This window comes from Antechinus flavipes, chromosome 6, assembly GCF_016432865.1.
Source record: "Antechinus flavipes isolate AdamAnt ecotype Samford, QLD, Australia chromosome 6, AdamAnt_v2, whole genome shotgun sequence".
In the NCBI taxonomy this organism is placed as follows: domain Eukaryota; kingdom Metazoa; phylum Chordata; class Mammalia; order Dasyuromorphia; family Dasyuridae; genus Antechinus; species Antechinus flavipes.
The window spans coordinates 93,505,061-93,517,615 of NC_067403.1; the positions used below are offsets into that span (position 1 = coordinate 93,505,061).

At 34.5% G+C, this 12,555-nt stretch overlaps 1 protein-coding gene across 13 annotated transcripts in view; it reads left to right on the plus strand.

The window, feature by feature from the left end:
* Positions 1-12,555, plus strand: part of NPY5R (neuropeptide Y receptor Y5) — a 164,598-nt gene that overhangs the window by 91,653 nt on the left and 60,390 nt on the right. The window contains exon 6 of one of the 13 annotated variants that reach the window (XR_007948173.1): positions 10,141-11,919. The exons of 11 other annotated variants lie outside the window; for them this stretch is intronic. The gene's annotated coding sequence lies outside the window, so the exon portion shown is untranslated. Of the gene's footprint in view, positions 1-10,140; positions 11,920-12,555 lie in introns of those variants that run through there. One more of the 13 variants, XR_007948166.1, reaches the window with a different exon arrangement.

Genomic DNA, 12,555 nt, shown 5'->3' on the forward strand with positions numbered 1-12,555 from the left:
TGTCTAATAGATATTTAACATATTGTCATGTAGTATAACCTGTATACAGAGCACTGGGCTTTGGAAAAGATACATATTTGGTTGGGATCCCTGTCCTCCTGAAAGTTAGAATCTCTAGGAAACTCAAACAGAAAACTAACATAATACATATGCCATTTATCAGAAACTCATAAGAGTGTTATTCAAAGGGAAATCAGGGAAGACTTCATGAAGAGTTGTCATTTAAGTTAGGCATTCACATATAGGTAGAAATTTAAGAGGAGAGGTAAAGGAGGGAAAAAATTCTGAGCACAAAAACAGAAGGTAATAGGGAGTCCTTCCTACTTTTTGATAGAAGAGCGATGCAATCAGACCTAATAAAAGGAGGGTTGATTTGAGTGATTTAGGAAAAAATGATCAAAAAGAGTAATAAATAGAAGTGGATAAACTTAACTGGGAGCCATTTTAATAGCCTCAGTAGATAGTAATGAGAGCTTCTATTTGAGTTACTGTCAATAAGAATAAAGTAAACAGAAAAGAGATCACAGATTTCAAACTGAAAAGGCATAGTAACTATTTAAATAAAAAATGTGTGTGTGAGAAAGAATGAATAGCAGAAGACAAACATATCACCAAGGTTTCAAACCTGAGACTGGGTAATTACTAATAATAGTTATCATTTATATAGTGTTTTAAGATGTGAAAAGTACTACATAGACATAGATATATTCCCATTTGAATAGTGGTGCTATAGACAGAAATAAGAGTCAGAAGGAGATGGAGCTTAAGGGTGAAAGAGAAAAAGCTTAGTTTGAGATATGTTGATTATTTGAGATACACTGGGCTAACCAGATGAAGATGAATGTGCTTTTTTAAAATAAAGAATTCTTGGATCTCTTCATTATGGTAATTGTATGATTAGTATCAATTTATTAGGAGGGAAAAAATGTAATGCAAAAATTTCCTCTGAATTTAGTTTTTTTTTTAATAAACTTTTTTCATTAATCTCAATCAGATCATAGATTTACAGCTAGAAGAGATCTTAGAAGTAATTTAGAGTAGACCTCTCATTTTGCAGATAGGGAAACTGAAGCCCAAGAGGTGAAATGTTTAGCATATAGTATTGGACCTGGGATCTGAACACAGCTCTGATTCCAAATCTAGTGCTCTTTCCAACATCATTTCCTTTAACTTCTGTTTACATTGAAAGTTCTTAACTTGGGGCAAATAGATCCCTAAGGTATACATAGATAGAATTTAGAGAGCCTGTGAAATAAATAAGAGATATAAAATAAAGGGAATTATGTCTTTTATTTTCACCAACCTCCAATTGAAATTTATTTATTTAAAATTTATTTAAATTTATTATTAAGTTACTAAATTTATAATATTTAATTATATAATATATATAATATGTAAATAAATAATAGAATTATGAAAATAATTGAATTATTAAAAATTATTTAAAACTTTTATTTTGAAAAGAAATTCATAGATTTCAACAATTCTAAAGAGGTCCATGATTCAGAAAAGGAAGCCTGGCCTACATGCATTTTAAAAATACTAATATGAACATGTGTTAGATATAGTTTGTTTGGTATATTTGCCTATTTAGCATACTGATTTATAGTGCCCAATTGATTGTGGTTAAGTAAAGGTGAAATTTTAATGTATGGTGAGTATGTGGTTTTGTGGGCCTTGAAGCTCTTCAGGTTTTTCAGAGCCACAGGTTTTACATTTAGGTTTAAAATAAAACAACTAGCCAATTATATAGGCAAACAGATATACACATGCCAATAAATGATGGCTAGATGATAGCCAGCTAGATATATTTTCTCCCACAACAGTACTATCCCATACTCCTCCCTACCCCTAGCATTGATTCATGCCATATAACTCAGAAAAATAGTTAAGAAAAAATGATCAACCAGATACCCCCATCTGATAGCATATGGCATATTCCATATCCATAGTTTTCTACTGTTACTAAAAGAAAGTAAATATGCCTGCCTCATCATTTATTCTTTGCAGCCATGATTTTTCAGTTTAATTTTCAGAGTAGGGATTACTTCATTCTTTGCATATATATCCCCAACATCTAGGAGGTAGTGCCTGACATATGGAAGATTCTTAATTTGTTGACTGATGTGAATTTAGTTACATTTTAGTGTTGATTTTATTTATAACGTAAAAATATATATTATGTTCTTGATTACTCATTTTTCCCCATTATGTATCAATTCATGCATCTTACAAAGTATAAATATTAAAGGATCACTTATAGTGATAAATAATTCAAAGCTCAAAGAAAAATCTAGCAATATATACAAAGAAAAAAAAGCTTTTCAAGAAACACTGAATTATAACAAAAATATCTTCTTCCTGGGCTATTTGCAGAGTTCTTCAAATGTTAGCAATATCAAAAAAAATGAAAGAATTTAAAGACATAAAGATAGAAAAAGAGGAGACAAAACTATTCAAATTTGCTGATGACCTATTTGCTAATTCCTATTTAGGCAAACCTAGAAAATCAGCTGATATCAAGATAATTCATTAAATTAAGATTAAAAAATGAATTCCCCCAAAATCACTTCTTTGAATTTCTAGATTGTGGATTCTGTGTACTGTTTTACTACCCTACAATTAGACAAATTGAAATATCTATTCATTGAAGATCTTCTACTTAATTCCATGTCATAGCTTTGTTGATATTATTCCATTCAAATGAAATGCCATGCTGGTATTCTCCTTTCCCCTTCCCCTCTATTTCTATTAAAATACTTCCCTTTATTCAACACCTATTTTGAATGTCATTTTCCTCATAAAATTTTTTTCTCTCTCTTCTCACTTCATCTATTCCTTATTCCCCTCATTGGATATAAATGTAAATTCTACATTGACATATTTATATATGTATCTGTTTTAACTCCTGTTTTAAATGGTCAGCTCTTTGAGGACAGTAATTGTACCTTTCTCATATTTTTAACCCTTCAAGGTTGGCATAATACCTTTCAATCACTCAATAAAAACATTATGATATGATCCACAAGAATGATTAACTTAAGATTCAGGAAAATCTGGCTCCATTTTCCCCTCCAAAGCTTACTAAATATATGATTGGACAAGTTCCTTATTATTCTTGTTCCTCAGTTTCCTCACTTGTAAAATAGTGATAGTGATATTGGCAGTTCCTACTTCATAATATTGTCATGAGGCTCAAATAATATAATGCATTATCAATCAATAAGTATTAAGCACCTACCATGTGTCAGGCATTGGGGATATGAAGAAAGGCAAAAAACTTCCTATTCTCATGCAGCTGACAATCTAATGATATAAAGAACTTTGAAAATGTTAAAGTACCATATAAAGGTCAGTTGTCCCTGTTTCAGTTATTATTAGCCTGCCATCTAAGCCATTTTACACTTTCTTCCATAATATCTGGTCTTCATTGTAGATGCCAAAATGTTGTTTCCTCACTACCTCCGTCTTATATAGATAAAGGCTATATATTCTCAAGTATTTCCTTTATGATCCAAACTTTTTTGACAAATAATATTCAGAACAATGTGAAATTTTAATTTAAGTTCCAAAAGACATGCGAATTCAAATAAAAGTCTCTCTGAGAAACAGATTATTCCTCAATTGTTTTTAATGTGACACTTTAAATAATTGAGAACAGACCAAACATTATCACATGATGCTTTGATGAACAAATTATAGACGGCTAAAAAACTAAAGGCAGTAACTGAAAAATCATCCACTATCCATAACAAATATAAAACATTTACTGGAGACAGAAGATTTTTTAAAAATAATTCTTTTTACCCCACTCATCTGAAATGGACAACGACTACCATTCTATTTTTTTTTCCCCTAAGCAGTCCTGGGAGGAGAATGGTGGGGAGAAGGGGGGGAGGTCTGGCCTTGAAAGTGCCATTAACATCTGCAGCAAATGAACAGAAAGTTCTTGCATGATCTGAATTGAAATAGCGTTCGTTTAACAAAAGAATTAAAAAAAAATCATTTTGGTGCCAGTTGAACAAAAGTTTTCGAGGTGTCCTTGAGAGGTTGTGCTTGGTTTTTCCCATGAGGAAACCATGAGTTTCTTTCAGCCTCAAAGATAGAGAAAGGAAAAAAATGAAAGAGCACTAGCAGCATCCAAGCTGAGGCTGCCACCTGAATAGGGGGTTTCAGTCTCCAAAGATGGCAGGGAAGAAATACCCTGACCTGTGATGAGGTTAGCAAGTTAGGGGCCAACCAAGGCAACCTCATCTTGGTGGTTAATAACTCTTGAGCTGCTAAACCTATAACTTTGAGATTCATATTGAGGAGAGAGTTTAAGTCAAAAGTTAATACAGTTTGTATGGGTAAATTACTTGGAGACCATTTCAATCTCAAGAGCCAAGCATCTTTGTTTCTAAAACCTGGCAGTCCTATTTGTGGTTTTTTTCCCCCTTCCCTCACTCAGAACCTGATCTCATGCTACCTCTTCAATTTTGCCCATTATTTATTTCTCAGCATTAACTCTCCAGTCCAAGTCAGTTCAGCCTCCTCTCCCCTGAATGTGAACATTTAAAATATTTTATTCCTGCTATTCCTACTTCCTACCCAAAGCCTACCTGGCCTAATACTCAAATATCACCTTTTTTCTTTGAAAATGGTGTTTTGATTTTTTTTTTAAACATCACTTCCCAGCTCCTTTTCTCCATTACTATCAATAGAAATCTACCTTGTCATAAATACAGGTAAGCAAAGTATGAGTGATTGCTGGGTACAGTGGACAGAGTGCTGGATTTGGAATAAAGGGATATTCCAGTCCCAGCTGTGCCATCTACTACATATGTGATGTTGTGCAAATCACTCCTGCTCTCTTTCTTCATTTGCAAAATGAAGTATCTGGACTACATGATCTCTAAGGTCCTCAAATCCTATGATCATATGAATGAATAATTGAAGGAGTGAGTAAATGAATGAATGAATGAATGAGTCAATGAATGAATGAAAAATATAAAAGCTCTTTGGTTCAAAGACTGGCTTATTCCATCATCATCATCATCATCATCATCACCACCACCATCTTCACCACCATCATCTTCACCACCACCATCATCATCACCATCATCGTTGTCATCATCATCCTTTGATCAACATCGACATTGTCACCAGCACCATCAAAAAGGATTTAAATGTTTCTACATCTTGTTTGATGCTAGTGCTGAAGTGTAGCATTGTGTAGTAAAAAGAATATTTGATTTGAAATTAGAGGATATGTAAATGCATCATGTTAATTTCCAGAATTCAGGGTACTTGGGGAAGTCACTTGAGGTCTCTTAAGGGAAGAAGTTGGATCAGATGGTCTCTCGGGACAGTTATATGGCTTTTAGTCTTATGTATAAACCATTCTAAATGGACATATTTTTATCTTGAGGAGCTCACAAATTGCAGTGACCAATATTAATGGGGGTCATCCAACCAAAAGAGAGAAAAAGATAATTAAACAAACATTGATCTTACACCTAAAATAAATAAATTGTTGTTTAGGCAGGACAGTTAGTCAGTGAAGGCTTTTTTTAAAGATAAAATTTCAGAACTGATGGGTAAAGAAAAGGATTACTAGGGGTGGATTCTGGGTCTTAAGAAAAAGCTCCAAAGTAGAAAGTACAATAACTAGATAAAGAAGCCTTGATCAGACATGCTGAGGGGAGGCAAATCATAAAAGCTTGGGGAGAGGTGGAAATAGGGAGCAAAGAAGAAGAAAGGGTGAGAGGAATCTGAAAGAAATATGTAAATTAAGGCTTCATTGCACAATACCAAGGTTGATATTTGCTTCCTGAGTCATCTTGTGACACATTCAGGCAATTAACTTGGGAAGCAATTTTACTGTGTAGGTGAGAAAGTAGGTGGAGATTGTAGGGAAGAAAGATGGAGGGAAGTGGGGATCAGAAAATGAAAGCATGGGAAATGAAAAAGCAAATTCAAAAGCTTACAGCAAGAATAGAAATAACCCAGAAAGTTGTTCAAGTTTCTCATGTCAAGAAAAAGGAAAAATGTATAAGGGTAGAGAATTTGAGAAAAGCAGCATCTATCATTGCTCAGACCAGCTCAATTAACAAGTTAAAATAAATGGCCTTTATTGTAACTGTCTAGAGGTAATTGGTACAAATGGAATGCTCTCTTCTTCGGGGCTATATTAATGTCAAATTGTGGATTTTTTGTAATATACCAAGGGCTACATGTTTTCCACAGACACCCAAACCTTCTTATATCGACTTCACTTTTCTTGCACTAAAAAAGACTAGAATCAATCCTGGTCTTTCCCAAGGAAATGGAACATATTAAAAAAGGAAGAAAAGTTGCCAATGAGGGATAAGGAAATAGTCTTAGAGGAATAGCAGAGAAACTGAAAGGTAAAGAAAGAGATATACTAATTACATTTCTCCTAATCTGTCCCTCCTCCAAATTTCCCTTTCTTTGGAGTATACTTCAATCTTTCTACATTCAGCTTTGTAGCCTTGCCTCTTCCCTCTCCCTTACCTCTATCCAATCAGTTTCCAAGTCTTATTGGTTTTGCCTTATATTTCTTGCCTATCCTCTTCTCTTTCTAGACACCATTCCAGTTTAAGCCTACATGACCTCTTTCATGGATTACTGCAGTCTCTAATCAATCTCCCCGTTTCCAGACTTCCCTCTCCATTCTATTCTTCATAGGTAACAAAATGATTTTCCTAAAATACAACTGTGACCATATCATTCCTCTACTCAAAAATCTTTGGTGGATCTCTGTTGCCTATAGGATAAAAAAAATACTGAGTCTCCAAACAGAGCCTTCCACAATCTAACTTCTACCTAATTTTCTATCACATTTCACTTCCTGCTTGCTCGCTCCTCCCCCCATCATGATTTCAACATTTCAGGGATCTTCCAGTAAGGAAATTTTCTCTACCCAAACACATCAGCATTTTCTTTGCAGCTTATCATTTTAGTGAATTACCACGTGACTTTTAAAAGAGTAATTGACTTCTTTAGGGTTACACAGCTAGTAAGTAAGTGTCTGAGTCAGGATTCAAATTTGAAGTCTTTCTGATTATAAGTCTGTCACCATCTAGCTGCCTCTTAAGAGTACAATGCCTTACATATTTTAGGCACTAAACTTTTTAATTTTTTAAAAATTGAATTGATTTGCTTTGGCTTAAAAGACAAACCTTAAATTGGACAAGAAGAGCCCAAAGACAGAATGATTTCACTAGTCTCTGCCTTCAGAAGTCTTTTTTTTTTTTTTCTATCTCTCAAGAATAGGAGTGATAGACCTAAGCAACTGAACCACATCTCATATCTAACTTGTGACTCCTTGGTAATTGGAAGAAAAGTAGAATATAGAATCAACAGTCAACCAATAAACATTTATCAGATACCTACTCAGTACCAGGCTGGAAAGACAAGGAAAGATAAAAGACAATCCTTGATCTCAAGGAACTTTCAGTCTAATGGGGAGACAACATACAAAGAATCATGCTCAAACAAGCATCATTCAGGACAAATAGGAAATAATAAACAGAGGGCAGACACTAAAATTAAGCAGATCTGTTCTAACATCTAATAGTACATGTTCTAATATCTCATTGTAGCTGCATTTCATGCAAAGACTTCTTGATTCTTAGGGTTTAGAAAGATTGGTGATATTTGGAATTGTCTCATAGCCAATATCCAGCATCCTTTAGCAGAAAGATCTGCTACATTATTCCACCAACAGTAATAACAGGATAGAGAGAACGTTAGCGGAAAGGACTTAGAGGCTATTGCCTGACACATGATAAGTAGTTAATAGAGGTTGATTCAAATTGAATTCAGAAGCATTCTTTCAACATGAGAAAGAAGAGTTTGCTAAAGAAATACTGCCAGTAAACATAAATAAATATTGTTTGAGCACCTTCTGGTTTCAAGACACTGTTACACCAGTGTATTTGTACCATTCACCATGGAATACCTTTGGCACTTCAAAAAATGAAAATCCATAGGACTCTTCACAGAAGTGTAACTAGGGTAAGTTTATCAGGGCTTTGATTCAAGATGTTAAATTTAGAAGACACTGACAGTGCTTGCTGTCTTTCAGAAGTTAGAAGTCACAGAGCTTAGCATCTAGTTAATAAGAATAGTTAAAACAGAAAATTACAGGATAGCCACTAAGATGAGCTCCTCCTCTGCTATACCCTATTTCTTCTTCATCCCTATGAGCTTCCTAACATCTTTGCACTACTGTCCAAGGAAAGGCCTCTGTTTTTAAGTCTTAGGGTGGTGTTTGGTCCTCTCCCCTACCTTTGTTATAACTTTCACTGCAGTTGCCTTATTCCAATGTTCTGTGATCTTTTCCTTTTTAATTGAGGTTACTTTGCATGACAGTTGCCCCAACTAGTTATGTAGTGCCTTGTGCATAACAGTTCCTAGTTGTGGTACCATGCCTTCATACACTCAGATGGCAGAGTATCGTGCTGTCATTGTTATGGGGAAAAAATCTATTAATCCAATCCTTAGTGACTTCACACACCATTCCTGTAGTTTTCCAAATCAAAATATTTCTTTCTAGCCACCATCCCCCTCTTTGTGTTGTCTTTCCCAGTAACATGGAAGTTCTTTAAAGGTGAGGTCATGTTCTGCTTTGATATTTGCATCCCTGATATTTAACACAGGGTTTGGCACAGAGTAGGTGCCTAACATATGCTTTCATATTCATTCATGTATTCATGTGCTGATAGTTCATCTCAATCAAGAGCTAGCTGGTTCTCTGGTCAGGTCAAAGTGAAGACAAGTCATTGGTGATCACTGTTATGGTAGAAGGTCCTTCCTATCCATTTGAAGGGGAAAAAAGGATAGTTTCTCCAAAACACAAGCTTTTGTCAAATTTAGCAGTGCATTGATGAGCACATGTGAAATAAATTACCATGATTAGCTTTTTTTCCATTCCTTCTCCTTTGCCACTGAATAGATCAATATACTAGAAAGAATCATAGACCTTATTCTCAATGGCACTTTTCTATCAAAGTGATTTTTGTTAACAAGTGGGCACTGCCAAAGGTAATATTATGATTTGCAGTTTAATGATATTAATTAGAGGAAACCAGAATGTCTTTTACTTTACCAACTCTTTTTAGTGAAATGTCTTGTAATTTGAACACTGCCTAGCTCTCTGTAAGGACAAGATCATTATTATCCTGGATATATGAAGCCATTGTGTCCTTTGGGTTATTGATAAAAAACATTCCCCCTCAACCCTTTCTTAGATACTTACATTTAAGTGGGCTTCAGTAGAATTTTCTGAGCAAATATAATTTCCATTTCTATAATTTTATTCCCAGTGCTAAGAACAGTGCCTTTCACTCAGTAGTTGTCTAATAAATATTTATCAAATTGAATGGAACTTCACCTGGGCCCCCAATAACATATAAAAATTGCTCTGTGGCCTTTTGAGGTATAAATAAAATACAATCTGTTCTATTTTATATTTGGATAAATTAGAAGATGACAATCATGCAATATGTATTAGGAACTTTACAAATGAACACTAAGTAATTGAGGGAAATGAAACCCATATCCTTTTAGTAAACCATACTAGGATGATGGGTCACAGTAATATGTTGGGTAGCATGGCATAATGGAAAAGGCACTTGGCTCGACAGGAATAGAACCCTTTCTCAAATACTGATGAGCTGTGTTAACTCAGACAAATAACCTCGCATAGTCTTATTTTCTTCATCTTTAAAAGGAATTGATAATAGTACATATCTTGTCGTTGTTCTCTTGTTTAAGTTGTCCTTGACTCTTTGTGCTCCCATTTGAGATTTTCTTAACAAGGATACTGGAATGGTTGGCCATTTCCTTCTCCAATTTATTTTATAGATGAGGAAATTGAGGCAAAAGGTTGAGAGATTTTCCCAGGGTTACACAGCTAATAAGTAGGCCAGATTTTAACTTGGGAAGAAGAATCTTGCTGACTATAGGTTCAGCACTCTATCCACTGACCACTTAGTTGCTCTACCTCTCAGGGTGTTTATGAGAATCAAATAAGATAGTGTATATAAAGAATTTTAAAAATCATAAAAGAGCTATATGAATACAAATGATTATTATCCAACCTCTCTCCATCCCTTCTCCTTATGAATGCAGGCTCTCATCATCATCATCATCATCATCACCACTATCACCTTCACCATCATCATCATCATCAATATCATCATCATCATCATCATCATCATCATCATCATCATCGCCATCATCATCTGAAGATGCTATAAATCCAGACTATAATTATTATCTCCTGAAGATACAATGAATTCTACCTGTGCAATTCTAGATTGATATCTGAGAGCCTCAGTAGCCAATTTAACATTTGATATGGAATTGTTTGTAGCATTTCTGATTTGTGTTTTGGTCACACAGTTTGATGCATTGGATGGGGGCATTCCCAGGCAACTTTAACATTCAGGAACTATGGCAACATCTCACCCCATTCCCCATTCCCTTGAAATGATTAAGAAAAAGCCTGCTTTGGAGGCTCACTTTTTCATTCACCCATATGTCTAATTGTTTGAATTGTAACTTACTATAACAACCTGAATTCTCTAAAACAATCTTGGACTGAAAGGAAAGACATAGTCCTGGAATAATGAAAAGAGAACTTCTAGTCAGATCACATCTAGAATATTGTGTTTCATTCTGAATATCACAACTTAAGAAGGCCATTGTTAAGCTTATGGATATTTAGGAGATGGGGCAGTTAGGTGGTACAGTGGATAGAGTGCCAGACCTGAAGTCAGGAGAACCTGAGTTCAAATCCAGCCTCAGATACGGAACAATTCTTAGCTGTGTGACCCTGGGCAAGTCACTTAACTTAAATTGCCTTAGGGAGGAGAAAAAGTATATTCAGGGAACAGACTAGTGATTGGTCTTGAGTCTATACCTTATACTGGTTGGGTGAAGAAATTGGGAATGTTTTTTTGTTTGTTTTTTTCCTGAGAAGATTCAGAAGAGACATGATAGCTATCTTCAAGTATTTGAACTGATGTTATATATAGGAAAAATAAGAACCAAGAACAAGGAGACAAATTCAGGCTTGAACTAAGGAAAAATGTCTTGATAATTAGAGCTCTTAAAAGTGAAATGAGTTTTCTTAGGAGAAAAGTGAGTTTTTTCCTCATTAGAAGTTTTTAGGAGAGGTTGGATAGCTACTTATTTGATATGTTGAGGTAATTCTTTTTCAGGTATGAGTTGAACTAGATGACCTCTGAAATCTTTCCCAACTCTAACGTTCCATAATTTACAAATCCAACTTAGTCATTCTCATAAAGAGTGAGTTGACAAGTAAGGTAAGACAAGGGAGGACAAGGAACCCCATAATTTTCCTGTAGTTTTTCATAAAAGAAGGCAGGGCCATTTATAGATATTTTAAGCCAGCAATTTTGTGAACAATTCCCATGATTCATTAAACATAATTAATTAAAAAAACTATACATTTAGTTCCATATATTTGATAATTTTTTAAGCAACAAAATGTATTCATTCCTTTTCCTGCTGGGACATTTTTAGACTGGTTTGGTGATCTACATTCATAATTTTATATTTGGAAAAATGACAAATTATTTCTAGATAAACTATTTTTCTCTGGCCCATTTCTCAAACATGATACTTGTTACCCTTTTCTAATGTCATGAGCAGATCTTTGGACAGATATTTCCCCTTGAAAACTTGGTCTGTGTATTAACTATTCACTTATTTCATGAAATAGTGACTCTCCAGATGCAAAAATCAGTGTGACTCTTAAGGGGGAAAATTATGTTCCAACCTATCATTTATATCAAATGCACTCTGTGCTTCTTGACAGATTTTTTTTTGTGAAATCAACCATTTTGCTTTAAAGACTGTAAACATTTCAAGACTATATATGGTAGTTTGTAAAAATTAATTCAAGGACCATAATTAAGTCACGAATTTTGCCTGAAAAGTAAAAAGGCAGAGATGGATTTTGCTATTTCGTGAGTCCTTTAAAGATCATCTCGGAAGGAGTTTGAAATAGCATTACAAATGTTTTCTGCATTTGTATATACTCATTTGATCAATTTAATGGATCTCCCATATTTAATTCATATAGAGATCTGTTCTTCCTATTGAGTATGTGAATAGTTGTGGCAGAGTTGTTTTAGGGTTTATGGGGGAAACATGCTATTATTATTTATTTGCATTGCTACTTCATTAAACTGTCTTTGTTATGAGATGAGCATGTTATCTGTTATACTAGTAAAGATTGAAATACATTGGATAATGCTCATAATCTATGGTTTAAATAAGATTTTGACTGATGGGATAGATAGAACCCAAGGCTACCAAACATCTATCCATAACAATTCCATTTACCAAGTCCATGATCAGAGTAGCTGCTTTTGAGCTTGTGGCTTGAGACCTGGGAACTTGGCTGTCACTATAAGCTTTTATTCTACTTTTGAGCTTCTGGTCCTTCTCTGTTATTGTGGGCTAGAGCCAAAGTGGTCTTGGGATATGTGTTAGGAGCCAAGAAAGCAGTCTTTC